Source organism: Berghia stephanieae, chromosome 11 (assembly GCF_034508935.2).
Source record: "Berghia stephanieae isolate SIO BIC M18660-M18661 chromosome 11, UCSD_Bste_1.3, whole genome shotgun sequence".
NCBI classification, from domain to species: Eukaryota; Metazoa; Mollusca; class Gastropoda; order Nudibranchia; family Aeolidiidae; genus Berghia; species Berghia stephanieae.
Genome location: NC_088370.1, coordinates 16,327,390 through 16,348,368, shown reverse-complemented (window position 1 = coordinate 16,348,368; position 20,979 = coordinate 16,327,390). Strand labels below are relative to the sequence as shown.

Genomic DNA, 20,979 nt, shown 5'->3' with positions numbered 1-20,979 from the left:
TTTTGCATTCTTTGTTTCAAATTTCAAATTGTTCCATTTATGGACAATAGGAATACCGAACCAGTTTTGTCTTATGTTGTTTGTTTTGCATCTAGTGACAAAAATCTTAAACGTGTCCCCTCTAGTAAAAGTAATATTAGAATATGAAAAAATAATCAGAAAAGTCTATCCCATCCAGACCATGTACTAATCTTTAAACCTGGATTAAATCCCTACGAATTCTTCTATATTTCAAACTTGGTAGTCATGAAATTCTAACCTTTCCTTATAAGATAAATTCTGTATGGCATAAATCTTTTTGGTAGCTCTCCTCTGTACACTTTCAATACTAATATAATAATAATATATATAAATATACTTTTATATAATGGGCTCCAGGTGCAATTTCCATATTCTATAATTGGTCGAACGAGCGATTTATACAAATACAAAAAGTCTTATTAAGGTTCTATATATTATTCCCATCATTCTGTTTGCACGGCTAATACAATAATCAATATCTACATCAAAATTCAAAAATGAATCAAAATTAACTCTCACATCTTTTTCATAAAGCACAACGGAAAGTAGATTTGACATAGAAGTACCCGTAAAAGAAGTATGATAATAAATAATAATACAAATAATAATATAATATTATTATAAAAGGTACCTCTCGGAATCAATTGGTCTAAGAATTCACTCTGCAAAGTCAAAGGTCTTGAGGATAGGTACGCGTCAAAGGGAGCAGATCAAAGTAAAAGATCAAGAACTCAAAGATATAGACACTTTCTGCTATCTCGGAAGTATAATTGACAAGGATGCAGGCACGGAAGCAGAGGTGAAAGCACGAATAGGAAAGGCACAGGCTGCATTCACATCTTTGAACAAAGTTTGGAGAACTAAAGATATCTCCCTTCGACAAAAGCTAAGACTTTTCAACTCAAACGTGAAGTCTGTCCTACTGTATGGATGTGAAACTTGGAACGAATCACAGGCATGTATAAGGAGGGTACAGATTTTCTTAAACAGGTGCATACGTAAGCTACTCAGAATAAAATGGATGGATAGAATAAAAAATGAAGAAGTGTGGAAAAGAACACAGCAGAAACCAGTGGGAGAGGAAAGAGGAAGAAGACGATGGAGGTGGACTGGACACACGCTTAGAAAGAATGACTCCACTATAACAAAGAACGTATTGGACTGGAACCCTCAGGGCAGAAGATCAAGGGGAAGGCCACGAGGAACATGGAGAAGAATTAAAGAAGCTGATATACAGAAAAGTGGCAAGACCTGGAATGAGATAAAAAAAAAAAAAAGTTAGCCCAGGATAGAGAAGGATGGAAACAGTTGGTCTGTGGCCTATACCCTGACCCAGGGTGAAAAAGGCAATGATGATGATTATAAAAGGTAAAAAGACTAAATTTCTTTTAACCCGGACAATTGTTTTCCTGCTCCTTTATTTGCTTATCGTCGGTCGGCAGGGATTCGAAAAAGTCCAAAGCTTGAACTTGAGTGTTTGTTGATTGGTATCCGTTAAGTTAGCAACAGACAGACCGGAACACAAACAACGGAAACCAATAAACAAAACACTCGAGTTCAAGTTACGGACCTTATTCATTCGAATTATTTCCTCAGACATGGTAGGGCTACCCATCCCAATCTACTGAGACTCGCCGTTTTACTTCTAAAAGAAATTTTTACTATTTTTATTATAATGTAATTATCCATTTTATTTTTAAAGGGTTTTTTAACTTTACATCTTTGAAGCGATAGACAACACATCATATTTTTAAAGGGTTTTTTAACTTTACATCTTTGAAGCGATAGACAACACATTATATTTTTAAAGGGTTTTTTAACTTTACATCTTTGAAGCGATAGACAACACATTATATTTTTAAAGGGTTTTTTAACTTTAAATCTTTGAAGCGATAGACAACACATTATATTAAATCTATCTTTGGATTAAATACTCACGATAATCGATGGCGTACTCTATCTTTACCGTAGACCTCGTTGTTCCTGACACGAGAGTGACATTAGTACTATTGCCTTCTGGGGTCTCCCACCTCAGCGATTTTATTTGGTCTGCCGGATCATGCAACAGAAAGCATGTGCAGTTTATCGTCTTAGTCCCTGTTAAGGGTTGTCCAGGGCAATCGTTCTCTAGTCCAATGCTGACTGTTAAATATGACAGATAATAGAAGAAAAAAAAAAGAGCTTTTATATAGCGCAATATCCAATAAATGTGCTCAAAGCGCTTTACAAGGGCCAACAGCAACATTTAACATTTAGGATGGGACATGACGCCTGTTAGGCGATGTTATAATTTTTTCGGACAGAGACAACGCTGTTAACGGCCAGGTACTCGTTTTACACCTTAGTCCGGTGAGAGAATGTGAGTAAAGAGCCTTCTCCAAGGACTCAACTATGCCCCGAGCGAGGCTCGAACCCAGGACCTTCCGATTCGAAAGCGAGTGTCATACCACAGAACCACATAGCCGCACAAGAAGAAGAAGAAAAACAGAAACCCATTAATTCTCTCCTTACCGGCCATTTTTCCGGATTGTACCCAAAACTTCACACACGACCTATATACAATTTTTTTTTTTTTCACTCAGTCACAAAAGCTGTTACTTCTTGTTATACATTTTTTTTTTCTGATAAACGAGATTTTCAGCACAGTGTTAACATAGTTAAACTATAGCAAACATTTTTGTACAAATATTATGATGTACAAAAGAAATCAAAATGAGAAAAATATTGGCTGGATCGTAATGATTATATGGGTGGTCAGGAGAGGATTAATATTACAATACACTGTAGAATTAAATCTAAAGATCCAAATTGGGACCAGTCATGTCATAAATCTAGACTATCATGTCGTGCGAAAGAAGACACTCAAATTAGAGTTTTAAGCTTAACTTATAAAACGAGTAAATAAATATATGACTATATTGAAAAGAGTCATTTTTGATCCTTCACCATCCAAAAATGCGACAAATTCTGACCATAATGACTTTGTAGCTAATTTCTTTAATAAAGATTATTAGACTGTGAGACAATCGGCAGGAAGTAGAAGTAATGACAATTCAAAACCCGCGTGAAATATAAATTCCGATGCCTCTTCGTGAGACACGGCCCTTGAAAAAATACATTAAAAAAAAAAGAAGAATTGGGGGTTGGGGGGGGGGGGAGAACAGAGATGGACTTTGTCAATAATAATAATAAGAAGAAGAAGAATAATAAGAACAAGAATATAATAATAATAATATAATAATAATAATAATAATAATAATAATAATAATAATAATAATAAAATAATAATAATAATAATAAAATAATAATAATAATATATAATAATAATAATAATAATAATAAATAATATAATATTATTATTATTATTATTATTATTATTATTATTATTATTATTATTATTATTATTATATGAAGAAGAAGAAGAAGAGAAGAAGAAGAAGAAGAAGAAGAAGAAGAAGAAGAATGATAATAATCATAATCATAATAATAATCATAATAATAATACTCATCATCATCATTATCATCATCATCGTCGTCGTCGTCGTCATCGTCGTCGTCGTCATAATAATAATAAAAATATAATAATAATAATAATAATAATAATAATAAATAATAATAATAATAATAATAAGAAAAAAAGAAAGAAGAAGAAGAAGAAGAAGAAGAAGTTACTCACATAGCGTTCAACTTCCACATACGTGATCAGCAGCACTTTACAGTATTAATTGTCAAATGTAGAATTGCAGAACGTTAGTTTTGGGTAGAAGGCAGTATAATTAAATATTTTATGAATATTTTTGTCAATTTTCTAAAATACTCTAAGAAGAAAATACGGAGTTTGAGAGCTATTTTCTCAAAATGATAAAATGGCATATATCAAACATTAAATTTGAAATACGAAGATTTTGTAGTTTTTTAAGACATCGTTATAAAACGATGGGTATAACTAAATTATGGGAATGTGTAAAACAGAAGGTGCTTACAATCATCAATGGAAAATTCCCAACAGAATTCACCACAAGACTTGAATTTGAATTGACGCAAAAGGTTGTTGAGAAAAAAGAAAAGGTGGTACCTACCAAAAAAATCAAAGAATTTCCACCTAGAAAAAAAAAACAAAGTGTATAAATAAATTAACTCTCTCCTTACCAGCCATTTTCAGGATTTTCCCAAAACTTCGCACCCAACTAACACAAATATAGATTATGTTATCACTCAAACACAACAGCAGTAAGTTCTTGCCATACATAGTTTCTTTAGCAAAGCATGCTCTACGACACACTGTTCATTTTCTTTATGTTTTATGATGTACAAGAGAAATTTGAATAAGAAAATTATCAGTTGTATCTTAACGAATGTGACGATTTTCCTATAGTTGGTAAGGAGAGGGTTAAAACTGCAGCCCAAAAGCAATGTAGAAAAGCGTACACAGAATGTGTGAATGAAATGAGATCTGATGTTACAGATAACAAAGAGTTATGGTCCTTCACAAAAGTACAGAGAAGACAGTACTTATTAAATTTTTAAAAACGAAAAAGCAATGCTCAGACAAGACCCAGAAACAAAAGCAAATGTCTTAAACCATCAATTTTTGTCTGTATTTTCCGACCCAAAAGGTTACGTCAAATGGCAAACTGTCAGGCAAGCAAATTGAACGAATAGATGAGATTGAAGTTACAGTTACAGAGCAAGGCGTACTAAAACTGATGCAAAACCTGAATGAATATATAGCAACAGGACCGGATGGGCTGTCCGCAAATGCATCAAGACGTTTGCAAAAGAATTTATACCAATTTATACATGCCTGTTCCACATCGTTGGACCATGGATAAATTCCAGATGACTAGAAACATGCGCAAATAACACCAATCTTTAAAAAGGGAGAACTAACTTCTACGTCATGGCACAAGACCGATGGGCTAGAGCTTAGGTGGTCGCTGGTTCGGATAAATAAGTAATTAAGTATTAAAAAATTAGAAAGGACCAACCCAGAAAGCTACAGACCTGTGTTCCTTACGACAATATCATGCAAACTCCTAGAACATATAATCCACTGCAACATCATGATGCAATTCGAACGAAACACGACTGTGTCTGGCGTGCAACATGGCTATCGGCGATATCGGTCGTGCGAACCACAATTATTTACAACCCCCAAACAATGAAAAATTGAAAACTGAAGCAAAGGCTGATTTTTTTTAAACATTTAAAAATTGAACTTTATATAGCGCAATATCCACTAAATGTGCTCAAAGAGCTTTACAAAGGTCCCTGGTCAACATCAACATTTAACATCTAGGACGGGACACGACGCCTGTTAGGCGATATTACAATTTTTCGGACAAAGACAACGCTGTTAACGGCCAGGTACTCATTTTACACCTAACTACGGTGAGAGAATGTAAGTAAAGAGCCTTTTCCAAGGACTCAACTATGCGTCGAGCGCGAGGCTCGAACCCAGGACCTTCCCATCCGAAAGCGAGTGTCATACCACTAGACCGCACAACTGAAGCAAAAGCTGATTACCTGCGTATAACAATCAACGACAAGTTAAGAAGGAACCCACGTACTTAATAGATATGCATCGAAGCCAATAACACCCTGAGCTTTCTACGTCGGACCCTATCATCGTGCCGCACAAGAGTGACAGAAAAGTGCTACAAGGTATTTGTAAGACCTGTTTTAAAATACAGCAGCAGCATATGGAACCCCATTACATCAACATCGATCAATAAGATAAATATGATTCAAAGAAAAGCCTGTGGATTTGTCTGTAATGACTACAACCGACAACACGGTGTAAAAGTCATGATGGAGCGTTTAAACTGGACCCCACTTATTGAACGATAAAAGACGCGAAAGCTCAATATGCTGTTTAAATGCCGATATTGAACCACCACAATTCTTATGAACACGTTGAAAAAGCACGGAAGAAAAGAAAATGCATATGCTCTGCCATGTTCCAGAATCAATGCGCACAAACAGTCGTTCTTCTCCAGTACCATTCGCGCAGGGAACAGCATCCAGGAAAATGTCAGAGCAACCAATAACCCGACAATATTCTATAGTTATCTCGACCGATTTAAAACCACCAGATAGATGTTACGTCAATGCCACTCCGCCACACCTAGTTGCGTCAATCTTCATCACATGAAGCTGCAACTTTTTCGGATTGGATTAGATTGAAAAACAATCTGTACATTTCGTTACTGACACATTCATATCAAAACCCTATAAAAAGCTCTGAACGAGAAAGAAGATGTAGTTCAAACAACCCTTTGATTTTTAATGGACCAGCCATGAAAATTCCTTCAAATTGGAAAGGTATTTTAGCCAATGACGAGGATAAGTTTAACTCTTGCAGAAAGAAAACCCGATTCCCAGGCTCCGTGTTTACAAAACAAAGAGCTGTATTATTTTGAGAGGACAGGTGTAAAATTTTGACAAGTGCTGATGGGAAATCTGTCACTTAAAGATCCATGCCAGACCCATTATGTCACAACGAGAAGCAAGTACCCGAATCGTTTTGCATAGTTTATTGTTTTATTGGCGAAAGCCTAAGATTGAATAAACTTTGAACTTTAGACTTTGAACTTTTTTATTTCAAGACAGCTCTCAACTGACAGAATCGTCTTCAAATCCCCTGACATTGACGTCTTTCTCGTCCTGGTATCTTTAACCATAGCTATTTATAAAGCTGTGATTGTTGATATCAGTATGGGAAACAACAGATGCCAGATGAATATATCCCAGTTAACTTCATCAATGCCTCCCTGTCTGGTTGATGCAATTCTAGGTCCCCGTGATTATACAGGCTCAGATGCCACCAGCTGCTTTGCAGGCAAAGGAAAAGTAAGTCCTCTGAAAATTGTGAAAAAAGACCCCCGACTTATTACTGTCTTCGCTAGACTTGGTTCATCAAAACACCTGTGTGGAGCAGACCAATCTACAAAGAGGCTGTTGTGTGAATTTTATAAGGAAAAGCCTCATACAGTTGTGTTAACTAAGGACATTATGATAAATAAGGCAGAACTTTAAGAGAAATAAATCATTTTGTCAAACTCAGCAGAAGTTGACCTCACCAAAACGCCACCTTGCAAACAAGTAGGCTAATCTACCCTTCACTTTAAGAGAGCTAACTTTCAGGCTTTGATTTGGAAACAATCGGCTTAACTATTCCCAAATCTGCTTAAACCAGAAAAAAGAAATTCGTATTTTGAAAAAAATTAGGTCATATCAAGCTCGTATTATCACAAAATTGTTTTTGTTTAAATGATAGCCCAAATAATCGATTTTGTGGAAGGTAAGCCAGATACAGTTATCTTATTTACTTGAATCACAAGAGTAGTCCATTTAAAACAAAACTTGTATCTCTTTCCAACAAACAAAATATTTTAGTTTGCACTTCTTACCTTTAAGGGGCGATAACTCCGTTAATATGACAGTTTGTAATTAATTGTATAACACGTTGTTTTGTATACGTCAACATCTGAACTATTTTTAAAAAACACAATGACAAAATTCCCTCGGGAATGGGGTAAGGGGTTAATGGGGATTCACTGTGGCCCACAGTCTATATTATAACCTTTGCCCGTTATGAGACGATAGGTCACGAATCTAACCATTTTGACTACGGTACACATTTTACGTTATTTAGTTCATTCCATTATGAGACGATAGGTCACGACTCTAACCATTTTGACTTCACATTTTTTATCACTTAGTTCATTCCGTCATATTGATGCTGTGAGTTAAATTTCGCACTAACCTCCCCGCCCGCTCCTCTCCTCCTTGCCACCATGATGATGATGATGATGATGATGATGATGATGATGATGATGATGATGATAAGAATATTGATGATGATGATGATGATGATGATGATGATGATGATGATGATGATGATGATGATGATGATGATAAAAATGATGATGATGATGATGATGATAAAAATATTGATGATGATGATGATGATGATAAAAATATTGATGATGATGATGATGATGATGATGCTGATGATGATAATGATGATGATGATGATGATGATAAAAATATTGATGATGATGATGATGATGATGATGATGATGATGATGATGATGATGATGATGATGATGATGATGATGATGATAATGACTGTTTACGTTCTTGATTGCGACTGCCAGCCTCCAGAGTCACCACCAGGCTAAGTAGTAGAAGCAGAAGATAATGAACCCACATTGTTGGGCCAGTCATTCTTGTTGGAAAATATATAAAAAGTAAACAATAACAAAAATGTTTTAAGAAAGCAGGAAAAAAAGAACAAACAAACAAACAAACATACAACGTGATTTTTATATGTAACCAATCGTCTTGACGTGGTACAATGCCGGGGTGAACATTATGATTAAAACTGGATTTTATGTTTAACTAAAAACACTTGTAGGGGTTCAGAAAGCTCAATTTGTAGAACACTCGCTTCACAAGCAAAGGGACCGAGATGGATTCCGGGTGAAGTCGAGATTTTTCCCCGAACACTGTCTCCACTCAGCAGTGTTGGGTAGCTAGGTTTATTAGATCTGATGAAAAGTACTTTGCGATAGAATATAGTCCTATCCAAAGGGTAGCAATTAATTGCTATTGTCCTTTTCAACTATAGACACCGGGATAAACTCCTCCTGTTCTATGGACCTAATGGCTCAAAAGGACTTCTCTTATAATACTTGAGATGTCGCCTCAAAACTGTATACTTGACTTCAAAGCTTTTCTCTTCCTTATCTCTATGCGTGCGCTGGATCCCTACGGGATGGAAAACTAAGAGGGATTCGTTTTTGTTTGTTTTGTTTTTAAGGGTTTTACGGCGCTTGTAACACATTAAGGTTATATCAGCACCAGTAAAAAGGAAGACAATGGGATAGTAAACAGTTCTAGAATTACAATTAAAGCACCCAAGAAAAGGGAAGACAAAGGGGAATTGGATCAAGTAGGGAACAGATACAGATTCCAAGAGCAAACTATGGAAGTACTTAGTTTGAGATCCCCTAAAAGTCTCATCCAATCACAAGTACAGGTCCCCACTAACAGGAATACTCTCAAATGTTTACAAATCATATATAATATGCAAGCAAAACATAATACATTACATAACAGAGAGATGATTTACAAGGAAAAAAATATCATCTCCCAAAACTAACTATAAATTTGACTGTTTCCCCCTCAGCAAGGGCATCCGGTCAGGGCCAGGATAAAACCAAGTAATCCCATTCCAAGACACAGACAGAAAGCTAGTTGGAAAACAGATATAGGGGGATAGAAGACTCAGTAAGTACCTCCCTGCCCACTATGGGCGGTCAGGAACCCCACCCAGGATTAAAGTTGAACTTCCAGCATCTGGACCATTCTGATATAATATCGATTTGACATTGAGGTTCATTATGCATATTTATTTGATATTGTGCACATTTAATCTTCTAAGTTACATAAAAGCTTGCAAATTTAGTGTGCATAAATTTGTGCTTTTTTTTCTTCTCTTCTCTTTTGTTCGTCTATATTCAAAACCTATGATGGAAATTCGCCAATCTTACTGTAATAATCGATCCACGCATGACTGGAGATAAACAGACACCTCGACAGTAGATAACAAAAGATAATTCTATTCGCATGCTTGACATTTTCTTTTCCATTATCTGTTCTTTTTATTGTCATCAGTGATCAAATTACATATAATATGATAATGTTCGACTCTAAAGCGTTCCTACAGTAAAAAAAAAAATTTTTTTAAAGACAAAGGGGAATTGGTTCAAATAGGAAACCGATGTAGATTCCAAGAGCACACCATCAGTGTACTTAGTTTGAGATCACCTGGAAGTCTCATCCAGACACCAGTACAAGTCCCCACTAAGAGGAATACACTCAAATGTTTACAAATCATATAGAATATGTAAATAAAACATAATACCGTGCATAAAAGAGAGATGATTTACAAGGGAAAAAATATCATCGTCCAAAACAATAACTATGCATTTGACTGTTTCCCTCCCAGCCAAGAACTCCGGCCAGGGTCAGGACAAAACCAAGTAATCTCAATCCAAGACAAAGACAGATAGCAAGTTGGAAAACAGATATAGGGGGATAGAAGACGCAGTAAGAGGGATTCGCAACCGGTGCCCAGAATTTGACGTATTATGCCTTACTCATGGGCACACACCTCCACACCTTCAAACGTCCAAAACAATATGCATAATCACATTGGCTCGGTCGTCGCCCAGGATAAAGAAGACCGGGTTCCCGATCATCTACAAATCGGACACGTTCTTACTCTCATGGCCTCGTCGTAGAGGGTTTACATTATAATATATATAAGTTTACGCAAAGCCGAGATGCAAAATGGCAGTACAGATGGAATTAAAGTGAGAATGACGACCCAAATCCTCGATAATATTATGGCAAATATGTGACCCTCCTCCTCGGAACGGTATTAAGTCGGATTTTTCAATTTTAGGATTTTGGTACCCAATCATAGCTTATTTTACGCTTTAAAGTGTGATACCAAATTTATAAAATTCTGATTATTCATTGCTGAGATATGACCGTTTGAAGTAGAGAGAGTGTAAAAACCAAGTTTTGAGAAAATCGACTTTAATGTGAGGCACCATTTTCACGCACAATCAAATCAATGGGCAAAGATAACTCCTTTGATACGGGCATTGGAAATTTGGCGAGAATAGTAAAATTTTCAAAGACGTCAATTTTTAATTTGACTCACAGGAATTTCAGGTACCACTCGGAGGAAGTTCAATGCCGAAAGAGGAATTTCCGCACACACAAAAAAAGGGAATTTAGATGGTATTTGGTATCGTGTTTAAATATTGTATAGATCTAAATAGATAACTGATTAGAGCTATATTATGATATATAAACACATTGCCAAATACGGCCCCAAAGTTTCCTTATTTCAAATGAAGTAAAGCTCTAAATCCTAATGGTAGTGATTGTAATAATGGTGGTAGTGAGGATGTTGTTTTGTTGGTGGTTGTAGTAGTAGTAGTAGTAGTAGTAGTAGTAGTAGTAGTAGTAGTAGTAGTAGTAGTAGTAGTAGTAGTAGTAGTAGTAGTAGTAGTAGTATTAGTATAGTAGTAGTAGTAGTAGTAGTAGTAGTAGTAGTAGTAGGAGGAGGAGGAGGAGGAGGAGGATGAGGAGGAGGAGGAGGAGTAGTAGTAGAAGTAGTAGTAGAAGTAGTAGTAGTAGTAGTAGTAGTAGTAGTAGTAGTAGTAGTAGTAGTAGTAGTAGTAGTAGTAGTAGTAGTAGTAGTAGTAGTAGTAGTAGTAGTAGTAGTAGTAGTAGTAGTAGTAGTAGTAGTAGTGGTAGTGATGATGATGTGGTGGTGGTGGTGGTGGTGGTGGTGGTTGTAGTTGTAGTAGTGGCTGTAGTTGTAGTAGTGGCTGTAGTTGTAGTAGTGGCTGTAGTTGCAGTAGTAGTGATGATGTGGTGTGGGTGGTTGTAGTAGCAGTAGTGATGATGTAGTGGTGGTGGTTGTAGTAGTAATGATGATGTGGTGGTGGCGGTTGTAGTAGTAATGATGATGTGGTGGTGGTGGTTATAGTAGTAGTGGTAATGATAATGATGTGGTGGTGATGGTTGAAGTAGTAGTGGTAGTGATGATGTGGTGGTGCTGGTAGTTGTAGTAGTAGTGGTCGTGATGAAAATGTGGTGGTGGTGGTGGTTATAGTGTGTGTGTGTGTGTTTGGGAGAGAGAGAGAGAGAGTGTGTATGTGTGTGTGTGTGTGTGTGTGTGTGCTTAAAGTGCATCTAGTGATAGTGACATGAACTTGAAAAACTAACGAGGCAAAAGTTTAAGTTCAAGGTTAAAGTATTTGTGATAGCTATTATTGGCAAGTACAGGAAGGTGAACATGAAAATTAATCCAGTGAGCGCAATTTATTTATGTGTGTGTGTGTGTGTGTGTGCGCGCGTGTGTGTGTTTATGTGTGTGTTTGTGTGAAGATGGAGAGAGAGAGAGAGAGAGAGAGAGAGAGAGAGAGAGAGAGAGGGTGAGCTAAATTTGTTTGAAGGGTTTTTACAGCGCTTGCAACACTGGTTGCAGTAGTATTGGTGGTGGTAGGGGTGGCGTTGTGTGGGTTGTAATAGTAGTCACAGGGATGGTGATGTGATGGTGGTAGTAGAGATGATGATGTAATGGTAGTTGTAGTTGTGGTGGAATGGATGGTGTTGTAATAGTTGTGGTAGGGATGGTGATGTGGTGATTGTTGCAGTAGTGGTGGAGACGATGATGGGGTTGTTGTAGAAGTGGTGGTAGGGAAGGTGATGTGGTTGTAGTAGTAGTAGTAGTGATAGTGATGGTTGTAGTAGTAGTGATGATGACTTGGTGGTGATGGTGGTTGTAGTTGAAGTACTGGCAGTAGTGATGATGATGATGTGATGGTGGTTGTAGTAGGAGAGGTAGTGATGATGATGTGATGATGGTGGTGGTTGTAGTAGTAGTGGTAATGAAGTTGATGTGGTGGTGGTGGTGGTGGTGGTGGTTGTAGTAGTAGTGGTGGTGATGATAATGATGATGATGTGTGGTGGTTGTAGAGGTAGTGATAGTGATGATGGTGGTTGTAGTAGTAGTGGTAGTGATGATGATGTGGTGGTGATGGTTGTTGTTGTAGTGGTAATGATGATGATGACATGGTGGTGGTTGCAGTAGTAGTGGCAGTGATGGTTGTAGTGATAGTGATGATGATGTGGTGGTGATTGTGGTTGTGGTTGTAGTAGTAGCAGTGGTGATGATAATGATGTTCTAAGGTTACCCCCCCCCCCCACTTTCCAGTAACTACTACCACCACCACCACATCATCTTCATTACCATTGCTACTACTACAACCACAACCACCATCACCACCACATCATCATCACTATTACTACAACCATCACTACCACTACTACTGCAACCACTACCACATCATCATCATTACCACTGCAGCAATAGCCATCACCACCATACCATCATCATTACCACTACTACTACAACCACCACAATCACTACCACTACTTCTACAACCACCATGACCACCACACTATCATCACTACCACTACTACTATAACCACCACCACATCAACTTCATTACCACTACTACTACAACCACCACCATCACCACATCATCATCACTACCTCTTCTACTACAACCACCACCACATCATCATCATCATCATCACTACTGCCAGTACTTCAATTACAACCACCATCACCACCACATCATCACCACTACTAGCATCACTACCACTACTACTATAACCACATCACCTTCCCTACCACCACTACTATAACCACCACATCACCATCCCTACCACCACTACTACAACCATAACCGTCCCCTCCACTATTGCAACAATCACCACATCACCATCCCTACCACCATTATTTCAACAACTACCACATCACCATCCATGCCACCACAAATACAAACACCATTACATCATCGTTATATACTACCACCATCACATCACCATCCCTGTAACTACTATTACAACCACCACAACGCCACCCCTAGCAACCAGTGTTGCAAGCGCCGTAAAAACCCTTCAAACAAATTTAGCTCAAATCTCTCTCTCTCTCTCTCTCTCTCTCTCTCTCTCTCCTCTCTCTCTCTCTCTCTCTCTCTCTCTCCTCTCTCTCTCTCTCTCTCTCTCTCTCTCTCTCTTTCTCTCTCTCTCTCAAACACACACACACACACACACACACACTACAATCACCACCACCACATTTTCATCACGACCACTATTACTACAACCATCACCACCACATCATTATCATTACCACTACTACTGCAATCACCACCACCACTACATCATCATTACTACTACAACCACCACCACCACATCATCAATACTACTACAACCATCACCACTACATCATCACTGCTGCTACTACAACCACCCACACCACATCATCACTACTACCACAACTACAGCCACTACTACAACTACAGCCACTACTACAACTACAACCACCAGCACCACCACCACCACATCATCATCACTACCACTACTACTACTACTACTACTACTACTACTACTACTACTACTACTACTACTACTACTACTACTACTACTACTACAACAACAGCCATTATCACATCGTCTACTACTACTACTACTACTACTACTACTACTACTACTACTACTACTACTACTACTACTACTACTGCTACTACTACAACCACCAACACAACATCATCCTCACTACCACCATTATTACAATCACTACTATTAGGATTTGGAGCTTTACTTCATTTGAAATAAGGAAACATTTGGGCTGTATTTGGCAATGTGTTTATATATCATAATATAGTTCTAATCAGTTATCTATTTAGATCTATACAATATTTAAACACGATACCAAGTACCATCTAAATTCCCTTTTTTGTGTGTGCGGAAATTCCTCTTACGGCATTGAAATTCCTCCGAGTGGTACCTGAAATTCCTGTGAGTCAAATTAAAAATTGACGTCTTTGAAAATTTTACTATTCTCGCCAAATTTCCAATGCCCGTATCGAAGGAGTTATCTTTGCCCATTGATTTGACTGTGCGTGAAATTGGTGCCTCAAATCAAAGTCGATTTTCTAAAAACTTTGTTTTTACACTCTCCCTATTTCAAACGGTCATGTCTCGGCAATGAATAATCAGAATTTATAAATTTGGTATCAAATTTTAAAGCATAAAATAAGCTATGATTGGGGACCAAAATCCCAAAATTGAAAATATATATATATAATAATAATACCGTTTCGAGGCGGAGGGTCACAAATAATACAAACAAACAGAACAAAAATAAACAAAGGAAAACTAAACAAAAGCCTCAAAGATTTAAAAATCAATTATAAATTATGTTGTTATGCACTTTGAGAGACGACTATATGATACTATCTGTTTTCCTCAATGCAAAATGAACACTTTAATTATTTAAAAATCTATTATTATACTTTTGTTTAAATATGTTAACGTGTTATAGAGAATGAGATTAGCGGAAGAGTAGCGTCCCTTGATTGGACGTCACCCATAGTCTGTGACGTCACCGGCAGAAAAGTTATTAGAGAGAGACACATGCGCACAACCAACATGACGTTCTCTCTCTAATAACTTTTCCGCCGGTGACGTCACAGACTATGGGTGACGTCCAATCAAGGGACGCTACTCTTCCGCTAATCTCATTCCCTATTGTCTGAGGCTATTCTATTGATTTATATTAAAATATTTCTGCTTTAACGGGGATTAATACTTATCTTATGAACCTGAACTATCACTATATCACGTGCCACATCTGTAAACTTAAAACTGTATTACTATCTGTCGTGTTGTCAGGAACTTAACCCAACTATAACAGGTTGAAAGAGCCACCAGGTGACTTCTGTATCGGGGGGAAACTATTTTACTTCTATTTGTCTTTACCTACTCACCACTTCTCCTGCACATACGCGACAAATATCATTGTGCATTACAACAATTTAAAAAATTAAGCCCATAATAACGTTTGGTTATCAGAACTAAAAATATATGCACGTTGCCACAAATCAACACCAAGTATTGTCCATTACAACAATAATAGAATCAATTCAAAAATTGCGTTCGCTTATCAGACCTATTAGCCACTCCCACGCCTCGTTCTGAAAAAAGTCCGCGAAATTAAAGGGGAGGCAAGAGAAAATCAGCTGATCGTTAAAATAGTAACAGAAAAGTGGAGGTGCTCGGCAATGAATGCAAGAAAGACATTTAAAACGCCGTAAAAATGTTTAAAAATCACTTAATGTTATACGAGTAATTACCATCCATAACAACCTGTCAAATTCACATATGTAAGATGCCAAGCCAAAATTAATAATAAAATAATAAAGAACACGATTGACCGTTGACTACACATGCATACGAGTACCAGAAATATTTTGTAAACAATGTAACACAATATAATGTGTAAGTTTCAAAGCAAATGCAACCACAAATAACATCAAAGAACAATGTGGGACTACTGTTTTAATTTCATAAAACCAAACGCATATTTTCTGCCCCCGATATTGAACGTGTAGTTAGTATGTATCGTACAAACAACATTCGTTTAGACAGGTAGTCGGGATTCTAGCGCCAGTTTTATTTGGGCAACCGTGATTGGGATTTCACTCAATGCACTTATTATTATTATTATTATTATTATTATTATTATTATTATTATTATTATTATTATTATTATTATTATTATTATTATTATTATTATTATTATTATTATTATATATTATAATATAATAATATAATAATAATAATAATAATAATAATAATAATAATAATAATAATAATAATAATAATAATAATAATAATAATAATAATAATAATAATAATAATAATAAGCAGTTGAAAGCAGTCTTTGGTGTATAAGTGCATATGTACATTATTTCTTATAATAAATGCTTCAAAACAAAACAAAACTAAACTAAAAAAATAAAAATAAAGAATAAATGAATAAAAATATCTATTTGGGCATTTACTTACATTAAAAGTCTTGAAAATCACAATCACAATCCATGAAAATTAAATATCCCATAATCCGAAGAAGACATGAATTTAATCCAAAATCCAACACAGGAATGTATTTTAATAGGAGACAGATATCCTATTAAAACTATAGCATTACTTGCAAACAGCAATACCCCACTCTGCGTTTAACGGGCTTGTGGCCGTCACATTGTAAATTGTGACCGCATTAGGGTAATCGGTGTCCTAAAGACTGACATACTGACATACAATCAATGAGAACTATAAAGAATCCATTCTAGAATTCAACTACAAACTGAAAAGCATGATAAATATCACTCTATCAAATAATTTTCTTTGCACAGGTTCACTCACACTCTCCTTTATTGCAAAACATTGATAAGTGAGAAAAAGTTTGTATTTCAATTATAAACTTAATCACATAATCTAAATGATGGAGAATAAAAACAGCTAATTATAAAAAATTTCACAGATCAAGTTATCTATTTGAACTCCGCATATTTAGCTTAATTACTCAATGACCATAAATTTTTTTAAACTGCATTGTTTCATTTAAACAAGACCATGACGCTTATGCCTGGACCGGGTATTCACAACTTCTGCATTTGCATTCCACTTTCGAATCGAATTAATCTCTATCTTATCCGTTTATTTGCAAAGTTTCTGCACTTTATAAATAAGACCATAACGCTTATGTCTGGACCGGGTATTCACAACTTCTGCATTTGCATTCCACTTTCGAATCGAATTAATCTCTATCTTATCCGTTTATTTGCAAAGTTTCTGCACTTTATAAATAAGACCATAACGCTTATGTCTGGACTGGGTATTCGCAAATTTTCCTATTGTGTTCCACTTTTCGAATCGAAATAACATCTAGTCTATCCGTTTATTTGCAAAGTTTCTGCACTTTATAAATAAGACCATAACGCTTATGTCTGGACCGGGCATTCGCAAATTCTGCTTATGTGTTCCACTGTTCGAATCGAATTAATCTCTATTTTATCCGTTTATTTGCAAAGTTTCTGCACTTTATAAATAAGACCATGACGCTTATGCCTGGACCGGGTATTCACAACTTCTGCATTTGCATTCCACTTTCGAAACGAATTAATCTCTATCTTATCCGTTTACTTGCAAAGTTTCTGCATTTTATAAATAAGACCACGACACTTATGTGTTAGATTGTTCGCAAATTCTGCCTTTGTGTTCCACTGTTCGATTAGAATTAATCTCTATTTTATCCGTTTATTTGAAAAGATTCTGCACTTTATAAATAAGACCATAACGCTTATGTCTGGACTGGGTATTCGCCAATTTTCCTATTGTGTTCCACTTTTCGAATCGAAATAACATCTAGTCTATCCGTTTATTTGCAAAGTTTCTGCACTTTATAAATAAGACCATAACGCTTATGTCTGGACCGGGCATTCGCAAATTCTGCTTATGTGTTCCACTTTTCGAATCGAATTAATCTCTATTTTATCCGTTTATTTGCAAAGATTCTGCACTTTATAAATAAGACCATAACGCTTATGTCTGGACCGGGCATTCGCAAATTCTGCTTATGTGTTCCACTTTTCGAATCGAATTAATCTCTATTTTATCCGTTTATTTGCAAAGATTCTGCACTTTATAAATAAGACCATAACGCTTATGTCTGGACTGGGCATTCGCAAATTCTGCTTATGTGTTCCACTTTTCGAATCGAATTAATCTCTATTTTATCCGTTTATTTGCAAAGATTCTGCACTTTATAAATAAGACCATAACGCTTATGTCTGGACCGGGCATTCGCAAATTCTGCTTATGTGTTCCACTTTTCGAATCGAATTAATCTCTATTTTATCCGTTTATTTGCAAAGATTCTGCACTTTATAAATAAGACCATAACGCTTATGTCTGGACTGGGTATTCGCAAATTTTCCTATTGTGTTCCACTTTTCGAATCGAAATAACATCTAGTCTATCCGTTTATTTGCAAAGTTTCTGCATTTTATAAATAAGACCACGACACTTATGTGTTAGATTGTTCGCAAATTCTGCCTTTGTGTTCCACTGTTCGATTAGAATTAATCTCTATTATATCCGTTTATTAGAAAAGATTCTGCATTTTATAAATAATAATAATTGTTCAAAATTTTACCTCACACCCGATATTACAAGTACAAGTGAGCCAGGTGATGAAGATTGTCAAACAGTGTGACAGATGAAATAGGAAGAGAGAGAGAGAGAGAGAGAGAGAGAGAGAGAGAGAGAGAGAGGATGAGAGAGAGATTCGTTTTTTGTTCAAAATTTCTCTCTCTCTCTCTCTCTCATATTGCACAATGTTGTACTATTTTACTATTTATCAAGAACAGCCAAGGTGGCAACCCAGTCTCTGTATAAACTAAGCAAGATGGCAACAGGGACCTCGCTCCTTATCCAATGCCGAAGCTTTAATTTGAGTCAAACGGTTTGGTTAAAAAAAAAAACACCCAAAATAAGTTCGTGTGTGATGGAAGTTGAAGTCGGCTTATTATAAAATCGTTTATGGTCTGTTTGGATTACCCTTTTTAAATAGAAAAGGTGAATATAACATAAACTTGAAGAATAGGCAAGCTAAATGAAAATTAAATTGACTGATTAAATGAGTACGCGAGGCTGAGTTGCGAACGACTACTGGGTTCCGACATTCCGATCCCAGTGTCATTCATGTTCACCGTACCGTGTTACTGTCTACACACTACACTGCATTGTTAGTGACTGGTCATGTCTTTTTTGTTTGTATGTTTTACGCAAGCTTAATAAAAATTAAATTGACTGATTAAATGAATACGTGAGGCAGAGTTGCGAACGACTCATGGGTTCCGACATTCCGACCCCAATGTCAGTGTCAGTCATGTTCACCGTACTGTGTTACTGTCTACACACTACACGGCATTGTTAGTGACTGGTCATGCCTTTTTTGTTTGTATGTTTCTTTTAATATGGGTCAATTTACAAAGAATAATAATAGAAATGTTCAAAACAAAAACTAGATTCACTATTACGTGCCTGTAATGAAGTGCTTTCCACAAACCGTGAGCGAGAATGATGGTGGAGGTAATGGCAACCATGTGGGTTTGTTATTGCTTCCTGCCTCCGTCAACCCACGCATCCAGTTGCGTAACCCACGCTGAATCTGACCAATATATAGGCGTGAATCGACTCAAACGAACACAAAATATTATCGAATAATTACGTTTAGGTTTCAGATTTGTAAAACAAATTAAAGTTTGAAATCAACGTATACTTATTGGCAGGTCTGATAAACTAAATGGGTGTGGTATTTTAATAATATAATGAAAATGCTCTCAAACCAACGCAGAATATATTCCTTTACAACAATGTTAAAATAAGCCCATATTTATCTTTGGTTATCAGACCTACAAATATGCTTACGTCGTCTCAAACCTACACAAAATATTGAATATTGTAAATTCCACAACATAAAAACAAGCCCATAATTACATTTGGATTTCAGACTTGTAAATATACACACTTTGGTATAAAACCTTACCATCAAAAGTTTACTGAAAAATCTTCAACCTTGTCAAACTAAAATGAACTGTAAAAAACGTCACGGAGAAAATAAATGGAAGTACTCCTCCCTCAATAGAAAATATAGACTAAATTATGGACCGATTATTCGATCTAACCCATTAAAATTAACCCTTTAAACCCGAGACTGAATACTGTTTTCCAGCTATAGAATTGTTATAAAATCTATTTTAATTTAGTTACTTATACATATTAATATAACCGTTTTAAACAAAAAGGAAGTTAAATAACCAGTAAATCATTCGGAATCCAATGAAACTCGAAGGGCATCGCTGTTACTCACAGCGACTATCTTTGGTGAAAATGGCGTAAAGGGAGGTATTGAATTAAATAGTTGGATACTTTGTCATGCTTGGGTTGAAAATAATTCCAGCATTTTAACTCTCTCCTTACCAGCTATTTCTAGAATTTCCCCCCAAAATTCACTCCAAACCAACACAAGAATAGACTTTTCTTACTCAAAGTAAAAAGTGGGCTCTACAGCACATTGTTTAGTATCTATAGCTGTAATCAAAGCTTTTCTTTACATTTTGTGACGTACAAGAGAAAATCGGAATGAGAAAATTGTTTAGTATCTATAGCTGTAATCAAAGAATTTCTTTACATTTTGTGACGTAAAAGAGAAATCGGAATGAGAAAATTGCTTAGTATCTATAGCTGTAATCAAAGAATTTCTTTAAATTTTGTGACGTACAAGAGAAATCGGAATGAGAAAATTGCTTAGTATCTATAGCTGTAATCAAAGAATTTCTTTACATTTTGTGACGTAAAAGAGAAATCGGAATGAGAAAATTGCTTAGTATCTATAGCTGTAATCAAAGAATTTCTTTAAATTTTGTGACGTACAAGAGAAAATCG

At 36.1% G+C, this 20,979-nt stretch overlaps 1 long non-coding RNA gene across 5 annotated transcripts in view; it reads right to left on the bottom strand.

Moving 5' to 3' along the window:
* LOC144956777 (uncharacterized) overlaps window positions 1-20,211 on the bottom strand; it is a 36,848-nt gene extending 16,637 nt beyond the window's left edge. The window contains exons 1-4 of one of the 5 annotated variants that reach the window (XR_013642012.1): window positions 20,081-20,172; window positions 16,537-16,834; window positions 8,163-8,254; window positions 1,960-2,163 (exon numbers count right to left, since the gene is read on the bottom strand). This is a non-coding gene — a long non-coding RNA (uncharacterized LOC144956777). Of the gene's footprint in view, window positions 1-1,959; window positions 2,164-8,162; window positions 8,255-16,536; window positions 16,966-20,080 lie in introns of all 5 variants that reach the window. The other 4 variants (XR_013642013.1, XR_013642014.1, XR_013642010.1 and 1 more) reach the window with 4 other exon arrangements.
* Window positions 20,212-20,979: the final 768 nt, after the last annotated feature.